The 18,940-nt window shown below is 41.6% G+C and overlaps 1 pseudogene across 1 annotated transcript; it reads left to right on the forward strand.

Annotated features, from left to right (window-relative positions):
* The first annotated feature begins 177 nt into the window (after nucleotides 1-177).
* Nucleotides 178-734, forward strand: LOC307111579 (GTPase NRas-like; annotated as a pseudogene). The gene has a single exon. The product of its transcript is annotated as a GTPase NRas-like (transcript).
* Nucleotides 735-18,940: the final 18,206 nt, after the last annotated feature.

Here is an 18,940-nt window from a genome sequence, read left to right on the forward strand (position 1 = left end):
CCCTCCCAAAGCTGCAGTCAGGATGCAATGCAGTTGCTTAAGTGGGTCACAGATCAAGGAGAAAACCCACCAAATCTCGGTTCATGGCGGCTCCAGGGTCTCCAACATTTTTCCCAGTGGTGGCTCTAAATCCTTGCGCAGTGAGTCACCAGAGCTTGAGGTTCTTGCTTGTGTGAAATGGCTGAGTGCAAACTGGTGGTGTTTGGAGCAGGAGGTGTTGGGAAAAGCGTGCTGACAATCCCGCTAATCCAGAACCACTTTGTAGCTGAATATGATCCCACCATAGAGGATTCTTGCTAAAAACAGGTTATAGATGGTGAAACCTGTCTGTGGACATACAGCTGGACAAGAGGAGTACGGTGTCATGAAGACCAGTACATGAGAACAGGTGAAGGCTTCCTCTGTGTATTTTCCATCAGTAACAGCAAGTCATCTGCAGATACTGACCTCCACAGGGAACAGAGTAAGCAAGCAAAGGATGCAGGTGACGTACCTATGGTGCTAGCAGGAAACAAGTGTGAGGTGCCAACAAGGACAGTGGACACAAAACAAGCCCATGGACTGCCCAAGAGTTATGGGATTCCATTCATTGGGACCTCAGCCAGGACCAGACACGGTGCTGAAGATGCCCTTTAGGCCCTGGGAAGAGAAATATGTCAGTGCCGAATGAAAAAACTCCATAGCAGTGATGATGGGTGCGAGGTTGCATGGCGTTGCCTCGTGTGGTGATGTAACGAGATGCTTTTAAAGTTCGGGCATCAGGGAAGAGTCCCGGTCAAGCTGCACTGACCCCTGGTCCTGAGGTCCCTGGAGAAGTGTCTCTGTGTCATCTTCAAACCACAAAGCAGCTCCTGCTGCCTCCCCAGCTCTCGGTGCATCAGGACCACGTTCTCTGTGTGACATGTTCTCAGAATCACTGCCTCCTCACGTGGGTGTCTGACTAGAGAAACGAACCTCTTGTTCCTCCCCAGCATTCTTCCACCGTGGGTTCTCTCCCAACACACCCAACACTCCCCCTCCACCACAGGTTTTTTGTCTGAAACGCAATTCGTGCTCTGAAACAGAGAACCAAACAGTAGACATGAAATCCTCCAGGAAACAACGTCTTGAGCTCTAAAGTAGCAACTGCTGGTGATTTCTTTTTTTCTTTTTGCTCTTGAACTTGGAACTATGTTGGTTTTTGGACAAATGTCATAAATTACTGTTTAGCTGAGTCTTAAAAACACCACCAAATCGCTGGTCCCATCATAAAAGAATGATGGATGGAGGACATCACCTACTGGAAGTCACAGGAGACAGAAGACACCAGCTCTGCGGGTTAAAGGAAGTTTGAGAGAAAGTGCAGTTCAGGTGAAGGTGACAGTCACCTTTCGCTGGGAGGTGCTGTGATCTGGGTCTCCACATGCACCCAGCATTCCTACCTCAAAGTTTAGGGGTTTGGTATTTGACAAATAAGGACCATTTCTCCTTTGCTGAATACTTAGTTTGATGCTAATATATCATCATTTTTATTTGTCAAAACATTTTTTTAATTATTCATTTTTTTCTCCTTTGTCATCGAGTTTGCTTTGTCACAGCTTGTGAACACATTCATGGAAAATATTGACAGAAAGGGGGAAAAATAGATCAAAGATTCTAGAGCTTCTCATTCCTGATGAGATTTCACCCCTTCGTTCAATGATAACTTTCACTAATGGGATAAAAACAGCCAAAATTTAAGAAGCAGCAGAGTCCATTTCCTCTGTCATTAGCAGCTGAGAAATGTTTTAGGTTACAGAGAACTGAAAATCTCTCTCAGTTCTCCCAGTAAAGTGCACAGAGAAACAACAGCCCCTGGAAAGACCCTTGTATCCAAACCAAGGTGCGACTGTGATAAGCCTCTATTATTATGAGCAGTGTCCTACCTAGGAGTGATTTGTAAAGGGGAACACGTTTCTATGAATTGTTTCCAAGATCGATTTGTTTCTAAGTTTGTTCTACATCTAAAAGTGATATTAAAATAGTCTCCTACAAGCAAAGGGTGACATAAGCTAAAGACTTTGCTTTTAATACTCCCTGAAGCAGCATTGATTTTATATGTGTTTAATAATAAATGGTAAGTGACCCTAGAAGCAGAGACTCATTTCCAGTGACTAAATAAAATGAACAATATTTAGTTCCTTGAAATTAAATTCTTTATCGAAGATGTGCCATAGGAAATATAGCATGTACGTCTTCCAAATATGTCAGAAGAGCAAAGAAGGATTATCTAATTATTAACTTCTTGACATATTTATTTTATTTGCAAGTAATAATAGTTGTAATGCACCAAGTTATTTTTGAAAAATATTTTTTTAAACTTACTTGTAAAATAATAATATTTTCATTTATAGCCTTGGGATTTTTAATTAGGTTTTGAAGTCCTTTGAATTACAGAAAGTTCTCTCACGGTTGGTAATTGTATTATCATATTGCTTGTTTTGACAATTTGCAAATAACTGGTTTTAAAATAAATGGTGGGTAAGCACACCACTAGATGCTGTGTATGATTTAAATTCATGCATTCACTCCTTCAGCACAACCACGGTCTTCAAATGTTATTCCTTATCCCAAATCCCTACATACATATCTTCTTTTATCCCCTTTCCTTCAAATTTTTTAAAAATATATTTTATTGATTTTTTTAGAGAGGAAGGGAGAGGGAGAGAAAGTTAGAAACATCAATGAGAGAGAAACATCAATCAGCTGCCTTCTGCACACCCCCTACTGGGGATGTGCCCGCAAACAAGGTACATGCCCTTGACCGGAATCGAACCTGGGACCCCCGAGTCTGCAGGCCGACGCTCTATTCACTGAGCCAAACTGGCCAGAGTCCTTCAAATTTTTCTATTCTATTTGTATCCTTCCTTATCTACACACTAGAGGCCCAGTGCATGAAAATTGTGCACTCGGGGGTGTGAGGGTCTCGCAGCCTGGCCTGCACCCTCTTGCAGTCCGGGAGCCCTTGGGGGATGTCTGGCTGATGACTTAGGCCTAAGGGGAGTGGGCCTAAGCTGTCAGTCAGACACCCTTAGCACTACTGCTAACCCAAGCCTGACCCGAAAGGGTAAGTAAACCACCTGTGACTCCCCCACCTTGTCTTACTGTCATTTCCAGTGATCAGGCTGCACAGGGCCTCGCCAACCAAGTCTAGCAGGACGGGCACATGGAGGGTGCAGGGCCTTTAACCAGACCTGCCACTGGAATTAGGTCAGCCTGAGGGGTGGGGGTGGGGGTAGGGGCACATGCCCTCCTGTAGATGTCTAGGCTACATCCAAGGTATCAGCAGAATGAAGTATTCACAGAACAGTAATGGACTCTATAGCAACCTATATGAAGTTAACAGGGCTCTCTGCACATTTGAGCAAAGCATGGTGACCAGGGATCCAGGATCAGGGAATATCTAGAGACTCAGTCAGACACCAAAAGAGTAAAGCGTAGAGTAGTCTTCTGGCAAATAGTGAGCCTCACTAGGTCATGACTGGTCTTAGAAAATGAACCAAGGTTGAGCCTGCCGGTAGGATCTGGTGCAGAGGTGGAATAACCAAGAAGCTAAACAAGTGCTAAACAAGGTACTCTCACTTGCCCCAGGCACTCGCGAGACTCTGGGAGAGGTCCTAGCAAAGCAAAGAGTGGGGTCAGTTCTTGGACAGTTAAACAATAGTCACTGCACAAAACAACTGCATTGCTCTGAAATCTTAGAGCTCATATGAGAAACTTGACAAGTTTTTTTTTCCAAGTTTGCCAATAATCTAACACATTTACTTGGCAGTATTACTTATGAGTCATGAACCTGAAACTTTCCTAAACTATCAAAAGAAAGAAAAGTACTTTGACAAACTATGTTAGAGGAAAGATTAAATTCTATTGTCTATGGAAAATGATGCTACAAAATTGCAGCCTGATAAAGAGGCAATTTAAGAGTAACAGCTAAAATGTCAGGGAAAAGTATTTTAGAGAAATGTTAGAAAGTTAATTATTTTAAAATATTATGTTGTCTTTTCTGAATTTTATAATGTCTTTGATACTTGCCACATTTTGGGAAATATAATACAGTTACAATTTTTTTTCATTCTAAATAAATATTTACTTTGATAACTAATTCTGTATTCTTTTTCTTAAACAGTTCCCACCAAATTACACAAGCTTCAGAATCCACAAAGTCTGGATCTGCCCCCTAGGCAGGTGGCCTCTACTAAGGAGATAGTAGAATCAGACAGGTATTTTTGACACTTACCATTATTTGCAAGTAGTTAAATATTCACGAATATACAATTCTTAAAGATTTTGTTAAAATTAAAATAGACTAAACTATCCTTCGGTATATACAATGTCAGAGGGGAGATTTTTATTAGAGCCAAACAGGGAGGGATCTGTGGTAGACATTGCCAGTCTGTAACCACTCTAATCCTCAGGCTACCTGGGCACACATATGGACTACATTTCCCAGGCCCTTGCTTGGTGTGGTCATGTGAATGAGTTCTAGCCAATGGAACGTGGACAAAAAAAAGACATACACCCCTCCCAGGCTTAGCCCATGGAAACTTCCCATACATGCATTTCCATTTCTTCCCCTTCCACTGGCTGAATGAAGACAAGCAAATGGATCTTGCAAACCACTGTCAGAGATGGCAGAGCCACGAAATGGAAGGAAGCCGGGTCTCTGATTCACTGATTAGAAAGAAACCAAATCTGAATAACCAGTTTGATCTTTAAGAGGGCGACAAATAAACTTTTTACTGGGTAGCCACTGGTACTTTCCAATGCTTTAGGACTAAGTATAAATTGGCACAAACTTTCTAGGGGGCAATCTGGCAATATATACGGTATCAGTAAAGGTCCAGTTACACGTTTTAGATGGGGGAAATGTAATACAAGGATTGATTTAAAAATTGTTAGGAGGAATTGAGGTACCAAAGGGGAAGATGGTGCTACCTAGAGGTCACTGATCACAGGGAACTACCTCTACCCTTTGGGCTGGAGAAGCAAAAGGCAGAAGGCGGTATTACTCGAGTCTATGAGCACCACCACGGACTCTGAGCAGAGAGCCAGGAGCCCACAGTCCTGTTGATGTGTCTGGGCTGGCTGTGCTGCTGCTTGCCCCTGTAATCATAGACCGTTGGCTCCCCTGGCTGTTGAGCCAGAAGTGGGGTGTGGGGGGGAGGGAGGGGAGTGTTCTACCCAGTGGGTAAAGGAATCTGGGAAATGTAGTTTATAGGCTCCTAAGTCCCCAGAGGAGAGTATAAAAGGGCATGTATAGGTCTCAGAGCCAAAATATAAAAGTCCAGCACATGCATCAATAACATACAAATATTTGTACTATCTACTTCAACAATTTTTCTATAAATGTTTAATGACATAAGCAGCAAAACACAAAAAGATTTATGTACAAGGACATTTGTAATGGTGTCATGTTCAGCAATGTTTGCCAAGCCTGGTTCTTTTCCCCTCCTGGCCTCTTTGTGGTTGGGTGAGACCTTGCAACTAGATTTGACCGATGAGGTCAGAAGTGGCCATGTGTCACTTCCAGGATGCATTTAATTACCACAGTTATCTTTTTCCTTGGCACGATGACCAATGACATTTGAGATGGTGCTGCTCTGTTAGACTTGGTCGCTATGTGACTGTGATGTGCAGAGGTCCCTTGCTAACCCCACACATGAGTGAAAAATAAATCTGTTATTTTAAGCCTCTGAGATTTAAGGGTTGTCATAACATAGACTAGAAAAATCTGACTTACACACACTGAATGACTTATGAGAGCAGAGAATTACAAACAACCAAAGTGTTGCATTTTATGGGAAAGTGAAATAAATTACTATACATCCATATTGTGGAATATATTGTTGCCAGTGAAAAGTACTTTTGAAGAATATTGAATGAGATGGGGAAATCTTCACCATAGAAAATTAAATGGAAAAAAATCAGAATATAAAACAATGTACAAGGTGAGGCAGAAGTAGGTTTACAGTTGTTCAGATGGAAAATAATACAGTAATTAATAATAATTCAAGAATAAACTGTGTTTCACATACTCACAACTGTAAGCTTACACGTGTATTATGAAATTCATACATGAAATTATATATAAATTGCTTTTTGCAGTAAGTGTTCAGTGGTGTCAGTTATTGTGTAATCAGAAACCTGTAAATGTCTTAGTTCTAGGCTCAGTTGATGAGCCACCCAGTACTGGGCACGGTTTACATTCTGGCAGAGGTAACCCTAAGCAGTGGCTTGCGCTGTCCCTGTGGTTGTGGTGTCAGCCAATGCTGCAGTCCCTCATGACTCTGGTGAATATGATCAGCATCTCACTTGGACTTCCCTCTTGCTGCTGGGGCATCAATTGGAATGGAAGCCAAAGGATAAATCTTCTCTCTCAACCCCTGGAAAGAAGATGTAATAGCCTTGTACCATCTCTCTGAAGACATCCGGCAAGAAGGAGCATTCACCAGCACTTGTCACCAAGCTGTGGCCAACTTCACAACCTGCTCTCCTTTGTCTCCTCCTGCCTCCCAGATTTGCACTCCCCATTAAAATATTTTAAGGTTTAGCCTCGGGCACTGTTTTCAAGGGCCTGAGCCTGGACTTCCACAGCTGTCTCATGGTTCCAAGTATAAGAGTGATGCTTCTACAATAGCTCACGTCTACCTCATCGAGCACACAGCAATGTCACCTCCAACATCACCTCCCCCAAGCTCTTTCAAGAAGAAACAGAGGTGAGGATAAGACACAGGCAGAACATACAATGGAGGCTTTAGTGCCATAATTGCTTAAATCTTAGCAAAGCTGTATGAATTTTGGATCTTTATTTTAGAAATGCAGAGGAAAGCAACATACTATTTCTGAAGAGATGACAGCAGATACGAGGCTTGCTAATACAAGCACGTGTAACTTTTCTAATGTTTTGCCAGAGGAGGGTTCCATTACAGTGTGTTTCAATCTTCACAGGAAATTTCTTTCTTCCTTCTTCTTTTATCTGATCTGACTTTCTGCTACCCCATTCACCTACTTGTACCTGGAGGACCTAGACAAGCTTTTCTGTGATTGGCTTTTGACCCTCTGACCCACACAAGCCTGTAAGAGCTTAGAAACAGCTATCAGCCACATCTCCTTAGCACAGAGGTGTGCTCCGGACCCCGGGTCCTTGATTGGCTACCTTGAACTTCAGGACTTTAGATCATGGTTTGGTCTGAGCCATCTCTGGGCTTGAGCTTTTCCATAATTGTAGCCAGGCCCCTGGCTTCTTGTGGCTTCTGAAACGTGGGTGTCCTGTTACCTGTGAGTCATCTTGTTTGTTGACTCTGGCCTGCCTTCACTTCCTGACACCCAAGCTTGTGCTGGTACCGCTCATCCTTCAGACACTGACCTTTGGCACAAGGCAGATACCCTTGGCCCCAACTTTTTGCCTTGACCAGTAACCACGGCTTCCCATATCTTGTAGCATAAAATTAGATTCCTCAGTTTTAAAGATTTCACAGCTTTTTCTTGTTCACCCCAAATAGTGCTAATTATTCACCAATAGTCTCATACTTGTTGAAAGCAGAAGCCAAAAGGAGTTATTTAAAATGTGATTGTATAAAAAATAAGTTTTATTAAAATAATAAAAGAAAATTGCAATTTTGTGAACACACTAGAGGCCTGGTGCATAAAAATTCATGCACTAACGGGGGGGTGGGGGTGGGCGTCCCTCAGCCCAGCCTGCCCCCTCTCACAGTCTGGGAGCACTCAGGGGCAGGAGGCGACCTGGCGATCAGGGGAAGGCGATGCCCCCATCATACCTCTGCTGCTGCCACTGCCAGCAGCACAAGCCTCGGCCGGCCCTGATTACCTGAGCCTCAGGCGGCCCTGGGCACTTGGGGGCTGAGGGGACCGGGGGACTCTGGAGGCAGGCGCGAGGCAGGGGCAGGCCCAGCTTTGCAGCGCACCTGCCGCCCTGGCAGGGCTGAAGGGACTGGGCGCCGCTATCTTGTGGCTGTGGGCGCTGCCATCTTTGAGGGCGGGGCAGTCAATTAGCATATTTCCTCCTTATTGGCTGTGGGCGCTGCCATCTTTGCGACGGTGTGAGGGTCAATTAGCATATTCCCTCTTTATTAGATAGGATTAATGGTCTCTAAAATTTATGCATTCATTTATCTAATAACCTTCTAGGAAAAATCCTATCTAATAAAGAGGGAATATGCTAATTGACCCTCATGCTGTTGCAAAGATGGCGAGCCAATAAGGAGGTAATATGCTAATTGACTGCCTCACCCTCAAAAATGGCAGCGCCCACAGCCACAAGATGGCAGCGCCCAGTTCCCTCAGCCCCGCCGAGGCGCCTGCCCCCAGAGTCCCCCAGCCCCCCAGTCCCTTCAGCCCCACAGCCGCCCAGGGCCGGCCCAAGGAGCAGGCAAGCCTCGGATGGCGGCTGCCCAGCCGCTCAGGGCCACTCGAGGCTCAGGTAACCAGGCCTGGCCAAGGCTTGTGCTGCCAGCAGTGGCAGCAGCAGAGGTGTGATGAGGTGTCACCTTCCCCTGTTCGCTGGGTTGCCTCCCACCCCTGATGGCTCCTGGACTGTGAGAGGGGGCAGGCTGGGCTGAGGGAACCCCCCTCCAGTGCATGAATTTTCAAGCACCGGGCCTCTAGTGAATACATAAAATAAAATGTGATTATATGCCAATGGCCAATAAGCAAATGAAGAGCACTCAAGACCATTAGTCATCAGGGAAATGAAAACTAAAACCAAAGTAAGATACCACAACACGTCTACCAGAATGACTATAGTTTAAAAAGACTGACAACACCAGTCATTGGTGAGGACATGGAGAACCCACACACTTCTTATGCATTGTTGATGTGGATATAAAGTGGTACAACCAGTAGGGAAATAGTCTCAAAGTTTCTTATAAACTAAACATACTCCTATGTGTAAACATACACTTATGTCATACCCTATGAACTCACAATTCTAATCCAAAGAGAAATTTTAAAAGCTCACAAAAACTTGTACAAAGTCATCATAGAAGCTTTTCTCATAACAGCCCCAAATTGGTAACAATGCGTGCATTACTAAGATATTATACAACAAACTGCCCTATGTTCTTACAATGAAATACTGAGCAATAAATAGGACTAAAACACTGATACAAACAACCACATGGACGAATCTCAAAGACATTACACTGAGTGAAAGCAACCTTACCTAAAAGAGTACATACTGTATGATTTTATTTCTGTGACGTTCTAAAACAGGTTAAACTAATTTATTGTGGAAAAAGCTCACAAGTTTACCTCTGGGAGATGAGTGAGGATTGACTTGGAAGGAGCATGAGGAAACTTTTTTGGGGTAATGGTAATGTTTTAGATCTTGTTAAAGGGTTAGGTTACACAGATGTATACCCTCTTCAGAGCTAGCAAAGGTATGTTTAAGATTTGGATATTTTATAGCATGTAAAATTTACACCAAAAGAAAAATACTGTAAACAAATGTTAAGCTTGCCCAGACAGTGTGGCTTAGTGGTTGAGCACTGACCTATGAACCAGGAGGTCACAGTTCAATTCCCAGTCACGGTACATGCCTGGAGTTGCAGCCTCGAACCCCAGTAGGGGGTGTGCAGGAGGCAGCTGATCAATGATTCTCTTTCATCATTGATGTTCCTATCTCTTTCTCCCTCTCCCTTCCTCTCTGAAATCAATAAAAAGTATATTAAAAAATAAAGATAAATGTTAATCTCTAGTTAGTGACATATATACTGGGGTATTTGAGAGTAAATGTACTAATGTCTGCAATTTACATTGAAGTGCATCAAAAAAATAAGATGGACTGGTGGTGGACAGATGGACACATTGATAAAGCAAATATAGTAATACTAGAGGCCCGGTGCACAAAATTCATGCGGGGGAGGGGGGTGTCCCTCAGCCCAGCCTGCACCCTCTCCAATCTGGGTCATCCCTCTCACAATCCAGGACTGCTGGCTCCCAACTGCTTGCCTGCCTGCCTGATTGCCCCTAACCGCTTCTGCCTGCCAGCCTGATCACCCCTAACCACTCCCCTACCAGCCTGATCAACGTCTAACTGCTTCCCTGCTGGCCTGATTGCCCCTAACTGCCCTCCCCTGCCGACCTGGTCACCCCTAACTGTCCTCCCCTGCAGGCCTGGTTGCCCCCAACTGCCCTCCCCTGTAGGCCTGGTCTCCCCCAACTGCCCTCCCCATGCAGGCCTGGTCACTCCCAATTGCCCTCCTCTGCTGGCCCGGTCACCCCTAACTGCCCTCCCCTGCAGGCCATCTTGTGGTGGCCATCTTGTGTCCACATGGGGTCAGCCATCTTTGACCACATGGGGGTGGCCATCTTGTGTGTTGGAGTGATGGTCAATTTGCATATTACCTCTTGATTATATAGGATTATATAGGATGTTAATGATAGCATGTAGGTGGTATGTATATGGGTGTTCACTGGAAATTCAACTTTGCTGTAGGTCTGAAAGTTTTCATAATAAAATGTTGAGGGGAGGGGAGAGGGAATGGGTAAGTAGGGTAATATTAATTGCATCATGAGTAGTTGGAGGGAGCCAGAGCATATCACTTAATGCTGAAATACAGAATTGTACAAGCCTAACGAACAAAGATAAACACTAAGAAAGAGAATATCATTGACTAAAATTGGAAAACAGTAGATAGATGACTAAAAAGCTAATTTTACTTGTTCAGAGCTTGAAACCAGTACACAATAAGTAAGGAGAGAAGGAATTGATTACTAGTATTTATAACATGTATTTTTAAATGAAAGAAATAAAATAAAACATAGCAGTTATGTAAGTGGGTTTAAATAACCTAAGATAAAAACAGAATTCAACTCTATGATCTATATAAGACACTTGCCTTAAAAGGGTGATGCAGAAAGGTTAAAAATAAGAAGTTAGGCAAAGTAGTGCCAGTCAAAAGCAAACAAAAAGACAGGGGGGTCAAGGCTTTGATATCAGGCCCAGTAGAATTCAAGCCTAAAAGTATTAAGCTAAACCAGTGGTCGGCAAACTCATTAGTCAACAGAGCCAAATATCAACAGTACAACGATTGAAATTTCTTTTGAGAGCCAAAAACTGACTTCTGCACATGGGCCACGAAGTTTCAATCGCATGCGCGCCCGCACGTGGTATTTTGTGGAAGAGCCACACTCAAGGGGCCAAAGAGCCGCATGTGGCTCGCAAGCCACAGTTTGCCGACCACTGAGCTAAACAAAGAAAGGAATATCTAAATGTACAATTCAGTAACCACTAGCAACTTATAGGTATTGAGCATTTAAAATGTGGGATAATGTGACTGAGTAACTAATTACTTTAATTTCTGTAATTAATTAAGTAGTACAGAAACCATTTCCATTATCACAGAAATTTCTATTGATTATCACAGAAAGTTCCATTGGATAGTGCTGCTTTATAATGTTAAAGTCTCCAAATTACAACGATGTAAAAGTTATAAATATCTATGTACCAAATAACATAGCATCTTTCATAAAGAAAGGTGGGAAGATGCAAACCCACTGTAATAAAAGATTTAAAATAGCCCAGCTAGTTTGTCTCAGTGGATAGAGCATTGGCCTTTGGGCCGAAGAGTCCCGGGTTTGATTCTGATCAAGAGCAAGTACTTTGGTTGCAAGCTCCTCCTCAGCCTAGGCTTTGGTTGGGTGTGTGCACGAGGCAACCAAATGATGTACTTCTCTCACATCGATTTTTCTCTCTGTCTTTCCCTCACTCTTCCACTCTAAAAATCATTGGGAAAAATATCCTCGAGGATAGAAAAAAATATATATTTAAAACAAAATTTCTCCATACAAGACAAAACAAATAGAAATATCCAGTGCTTATATTTCGGAATTGAAAAATAGAAGTTGTAGGAAGACTTAGTGGGCTGATTCTTCTTTAAATCCTCAAAATGTCTCTAAATACCTTTCTTTCCCAGCACAAGGGAAATATTTGGTTATGGTACTCAATAAATTTTGTTTTCCTAATAATTATACATTTTTATAAAAGCAGTAATGGCTGTATATGTAACTTCCCTAAAAATATACTTGCATCATAAGTTAATTAACCTTCAAAGTTGTGGTGAGAATACAATTAATGGAAATTTTTGAAGTGTTCTGAATTTTTAGGAAGATAGTCATTGCATAAGCATTTTTGTTTTGGCCTTTTAACAGAGTACATTGGGTCCCCAAGGAAAAACCATCTTTGTCCTGTTTCAACTGTTCACCCTAATTAAATCCTTCAACACCCAGGCCCATTTGAGGAACAATGCTCCTGACTCAGCTGACATTTCCTCTGATAATAAGCTATTTGCAAAACATTTTGTGAGACTTCCTGTCTTAAGCCTGCAACCTGATGACCCGTAGAATAATCCAAACTTTTAGTACTTAAATCTAAACTTTCATGGGGGGGGGGGGGAGGGGGGAGCAGGCAGAAGAATGGAGAGTCATATTGATTTTCTCTTTAAATTAAAGACACATCTATGGTCCACCCACATCAGCTTCCCAAAAAGTGTACAAACAACTGTAGGGCAAAATGGAGAACTAGGGAAACAGGTATAAAATTAGATACAATCTCATCAAAGCCATAAAAGCCACTCTACTTCCTTCTCTGATATCAACCGTGTCCCTCACGAATACTATCCCAATGCTCTATGGCCACAAAACTGTCCACACCCATTCCAACTGTCTTAGGGTTGCATAGTGTAGTTGCATAGGATAGCTTATAAGAGAAAGCTTCTCCCATCCTTATAATTTTCTTTTCTAGGGGCCATAAATAAAGGTCTTTATTTTTAAGGATTTGATAAGAAGGCATTTTGGTGGGTTTGCCTATTAGGTGTTGCAGGTTACCTGTGTAGCAACAAATAGAACCTGGCCATCAGAAGACTGGTCAGTTATGTGCATGGAGTAACTTGTGTTTCAAATGATGTTTGTTTCTCACTTCAACTTCTTTAATCTTATCTAACCCCCATATCTTATTGTTGATCACAAGACAGCACAAAGATGGGAGCAACTCAGACTGAAGCAGAGGACACTGAAACAGTCCCATGACCTGGAGGTGTTGGCCCATCTCGAAGGCCTATTGGATGGCTTGTCCACCCTTTTCTCCAGAAGCAGATGTGGCCACCAGTCAACTCTGTGTGGCCAATGAGTTTTGCCTCAGCTTGCAGATGGTCAGATTTCATATCTTGATCAGCCCATTTCAGCTATAGTTGATGATGTTAAGGTTGCTCTTACTGAGTTAGAAATGAAAATGCATAATCTACTCTGAGGTGCCTTTATCATGAAAAATGTATTTGCCAACACCCAGGGCACCCTATAACTTATCTTCCTATGGCAGATATCAGAGGAGAAGGTCACACTTATCCTATCTTTGGCAAGACTCCTAAAGTGGTAAGAAATCTCAGAAGTGGTGAGTATCAGGAGCCTGGGAGGGCTAAGATGCCATCTAGGAAGGTGACCACATCTGTAAATCAGTGTGAGCCCTCAGACCCCACTGGGGAATTCTATAAAATCCTATAGACAACATCTGGGAGTCAGAAAATATAGCAGTTCTGCATTCAGGCTGTCTTTGTGGAAGGTCTTTTGTTCACACACAGGTTGTGACTGGAGGACTACTTCACCAGAGAGACTGAAGCGTTTTGTTTAAAGAAACACAGCAAAAGCCTAAAACTGTTTTACTGTCCAACTCTTGGTGACAGCAGCGATTAAGCAGTCTGTATATGCTGATGAGGTATGCTTCAAATACGCATCAAGGGTCACTTCAAGCTAAAGGAAACCGCATCACCCAGTCTGAAGGGTGAGTTAGCCTTGATAATGGTGGGTGGATGAGCCCCGTGGAGAGAGACCCTGTCTGGATTCATTATGTGTGTGTATATGGGTGTTGGGTTTTATTCCTTCTCTCAGAGGGGCAACTTCACTAGTGAAGCATCAGTATACAAGGTTTGGGGGGTGTGTTTTTTTTTACAATATAGAAGTCTAATCTTTTAGAGTATCCTGTCTTACCCTCTTTCTTGTCAATTTTAGGTGGAGAAAGGAATGTGCTCAGAAGGCTGTGTCTTAGAATCCCGGGTGTAGCCCAAGGGCAAGCTCTTTACCCAAGATTGCAGAACATGCAACTGGCCAACATATAACAATAGAGGTCTCAAAACCAGAGTCTAGACACTTGACCCAAAATGCATCTGACAATCCAAGTGGCTATTTGGAGAAATCCAGAGTATCAACATTTTTGTTCATTCATTCAAGAAAAATACATTGTTCATCAAATAGACACTAGGCACTGTTCAAAAAGTTGGGGATTTGGCTATAAAAAAACAACAATAAATACTCATCCTTTGGGAGTCTTATGTTCCGTAGAGAGGGGACAATGTTGAAGGAATATAGAAGTGTAAGATAGAAAGCAACCTGGAAGGTATCCCAGAATGAGGGGCGGATAGCTACAGCAAGTTAATGTGCCATTTTGCTTGGTCATGAGGGATATATTTAAGGAGCCTAAAGCTGGGCAACAAAGCCAGTCAACCTAGAGCCTATTTTTCCATTTGTAAAACAGGGATAATGGTATCTGTTTTTACATACTTTGAATTCCAGGTGTGGAAATGAACCCTGATGTGAATGCAAAGTTGTTCTCACTCCTGCGTGAAAGTTCACTGGGCTTTTTGATCTTGTCACCTTTTGAAAGCTGTGTGTTCCAGTAGCATGCCCCCCTGGGATCCAATCAGGAGACCCATGTTCTGGTCCAGCTCCGCCATCAGGAGATGTGTAACCTTAGGGAAGGCGCTTACTCTCTTAGAACCCCAGCCTCTTTACCAGTGAAATGACTGAGTTGAACCAGGTGATCTTTCAGTTCTAGGTTTTTCTGGTCTCTGATATACTTCAAAGAAATATCATTTCCTAAAATAGTTTTACCAATATAAGTGGTACTCCTGATTAGGAAAATTCCTGTTGTGGCTTTTGACCTGAACTAATATTTGTTCATTTAATGCAACAACATTATTCTTGTTGTTTCATTTGACTAAAATTATATATTTTTCCTACTTCTCACTTTTTTTTTCTTTGTATCTAATTTGTTAAGATTCAAGATCTCGCTCAACATTTGCCATTATCATCTAAATTTTGGACTGCATTAAAGAACTTTTCCCTCTTTTTTCCTGCCCCAAATAAATATTCTTGATGTTGCTTATGTTATATGGGCCCAGCATATTAGTAATGCACAGTAGCTTATATTTATTGAGTGCTTATAGTCAGCCATGCACAAAACATCCCGTGATTATCACAGCAACTCTAAGGCATATACAATCACCATCTTTATTTTATAAGAAGAGAAACACATGCATTGAGGGGACAAAAATTTACACATCTAGTAAGAGCCCACTTGAGATTGCTGGATCTAGAATTCAAACGGACTCAATTGGTATATGAAGAGGTGGGGGGGGGGGGAGAGAGGGAGAGGGGGGAAGGGAGAGAGAGAGAGAGAGAGAGAAGGAAGGAAATTAAATTCAGGGAGGAAAATGAAAATGTTTACACTATTTTTTCATTCTAAATACAAATAATTATATTTAGCCCCAGAAAATGAGTAGTATTATAATTTATATTATCTACTATATTGAAAACTACAGTACCAATGAGAAAAATAATACTTTCGGTAGCCATTACAATGTTGTTATCTGGGTTCTATTTAGGAAGTAGCAAGATGGAGGCAGTTTTTCTATCCTTTACTCTGAAATTAGGTCATGGGCCCTATGGCAAGGGTAAGATAGATAGCATGTGGCTCAAGGTCAAACATTGCCCAAGAATACCCCAAAGGCTCCTGCCCCAAAAGAGGTAAAAACTAATTCACAAATTATATAACAATAAATGGTAACTCTTTCTGAGCATGTGAATAACCCAGTCTATTTTCAAGTAAAGTCAACTCAGGAAGCTGAATTTAGAACAACTAAGGGCCAATAATACTCTTGGCTGGAAAGCTTGCCATACATTAACAATTTTGTGCATGCAATGCTCTCTGGCCAACCTAAATTCATGACCCTTTGAGGAAAGGTATGATGTCTCAACTTTGCTCATAAAGTTCTGGTGCCCACAACAAAGTTGCAGGCAGTGGTCCCCTGCAGAGGTAGCATATGCTCTGTGTGGGTGGGCCTTCAGCAGAAGCACAGCTGTTGGCAAGAGGTCTTTACACTCAATCACATCTATTGACAATCTCAACCTGCTAGGTTCTGGACTGAATGCTTCTAAAGTTATTTCTGAGTCACTGTAACTTCAGAGTTTTTTTGTTTCATGCAAAGATCAGGAATACAAAGATAGATTCATTTAATCAGAGAGAGGTAGAGAATAACTGTCTGGAACTTGTAAATTCTTAATTTCTACAGATCAGCAGTCACGCCTCACTACCTTTAAAACAAGTACTTATATAATTTTATTCAGTTTCAAAGATATTATTACACCCCCCTCCCAACCCATTCATGTGGTAGCAAGGGAGCAGAGAAGCCTGTGTGAGCAACTACATTTAGGTTTTACAAAAACTTAAAAAACATGTATATCTAGTAGATACCAGTCTGCATCTCATTTCTTTAAAACATGTTTGCCTAAAACTAGAGGATATTTTCAATCGAGGCTATATGATACTTAAAATAACATTTTTCTTTTTTTCTTTACTATTTTAAGCATTTTTAAATGTACAGTGCAGTAGTGTTAACTATATGCACATTATTATGCAACAGATATCTAGAGCTTGTTCATATTACAAAACCGAAACTCTATCCATTGGACAACAACTTGCAACCACCATTCTATTTTCTGTCTCTGTGATTTTGACTATTCTCACTGGCTTACTTCACTTAGCATAATGTCCTCCAGGTTCATCCACGTTGTAGAATTTGACAGGATTTCCTTCTTTTTTAAGGCTGAATAATATTCCAATGTATGTATACTAGTATACCACATTTTTTTGTATTCAATATTGATGGGCATTTTGGTTACTTCCACCTCTTGGCTGTTGTAAATAATGCTGCAATGAACATAGGTGTGTACATATCTCTTTGAGATTCTGTCTTCAATTCATTAGGGCCGTGGTCAGCAAACTGTGGCTCGCGAGCCACATGCGGCTCTTTGGCCCCTTGAGTGTGGCTCTTCCACAAAATACCACAGCCTGGGCGAGTCTATTTTGAAGAAGTGGCGTTAGAAGAAGTTTAAGTTTAAAAAATTTGGCTCTCAAAGAAATTTCAATCGTTGTACTGTTGATATTTGGTTCTGTTGACTAATGAGTTTGCCGACCACTGCATTAGGGTATATACCCAGAAGTGGCATTGCTGGGTCATATGGTAATTTTATATTTAAACTAGAGGCCCGGTGCACAAATTTGTGCACGGTTGGGGTCCCTTAGCCTGGTCTGCAATTGGGGCCGATCAGGGCCATCTTGCCCAGTCCCAATTGGGGCCAGCCGGCCAGGGGGAGGGACCGCAGGAGGCTGGCCAGTCATGGGAGGTTGGCTGTGGGAGCACACTAACCACCAGGGGGCTGTTACTATGTTGAGCATCTGCCCCCTGGTGGTCAGTGCACATCATAGCTACTGGCCGGTCATCTGGTCGTTTGATCATAATGGTTGCTTAGGCTTTTATATATATAGATTTTTGAGGAACCTCTATATTGTTTTCCATAGCAGCTGCACCATTTTACATTCCCCTCAAAAGATTCCAATTTCTCCATATCCTTGCCAACACTTGTTATTTACTGTGTTTTTTTTATAATTAGAAATAAATTTTATTATCAATTTAATCTGACATTCTAACTTCTTTCCTCTCTGCAGAGGAGGCTGAATAAAAAGTTGCTTGCGGCAGTGTTTACTGTTTGTTTGGTTTTTTTTTAATGACCATCCTACTGGATGTGAGGTGGTATCTCATTGTGGTTCCTCACTCCCTTTTATAAAAAGAAAAATAAACAAGCAAATAATTCCAAGTAATTTAATTGAACAATTGAATTCTTTGCATATAAGCATCAAACACTATTGTCTCTCTGGCACTAATTTGTTCTTTGTCCAATAATATAAAACACTGTTTATGCAAAAAGTAGTCATCATACATAGACCTTCTGATGCAGCCTTCATCCCTAGATATAGAATCAGTATAAACGCGTATGTATATCCACTGACAGACATGTATAAGAATGTTCATAGCAGCTTTATTCATAATAGCCCAAAGCTGAAGACTACCAAAGTCCATCATCAGTACAATGGATAAATCAAGTGTTGTATCTATAATAATAAAAGCATAATATGCAAATCAACCAAATGGCTGAACAGTGGAATGACCATCCAGACAACCTTCCAGACGACTCTCCGGACAAAGCCTGGGCTGCGAGGGCCAAGGCAGCCGGGGCTGCAAGGGCCTACTCTTGCACTATTTTTGTGCACCAGGCCTCTAGTATCTACATAATAGAATACTAAACGGCAGTGAAAAAAATGAACATGTGAATTTACTTGGACAAATTTCACATACATAGTATTGAGTAAAAAAACAACAACAAAAAAAAACAGATCCAAACAACTATATACATTTTATGAAAACAAACAAACAAACAAAAAAAAACTATGGAGGTAGAGGGCAGATGTGATTTTCTTGGTGGAGTATTGACTGGTAGGGTACACAGGGGTTATTTGGGATGTTTTAAATATGCTATATCTTGATCTGGGTAGTAGTTACGTAAGTGCATACGTATATGAAAATTCATTAATCTGTATAGTATACTGAAATCTGTACATTTTTCTTTATATAGGCTATAACTATCAAAAAAGTAAAAGAAAAAATCTTAGAAAAAGGACCCATTTGCATTGATAAGATATCCCCATTTTTGCTTTTTAAGAGATGCTATCTCTACAAAATCAAATAACAGGTATGTTTTGGGAATGGTGAGTAGGACCAAAAAAATTCCAAAG

The sequence above is a fragment of the Cnephaeus nilssonii genome (genome assembly GCF_951640355.1).
Source record: "Cnephaeus nilssonii genome assembly, chromosome: 15".
Taxonomy (NCBI): Eukaryota; Metazoa; Chordata; class Mammalia; order Chiroptera; family Vespertilionidae; genus Cnephaeus; species Cnephaeus nilssonii.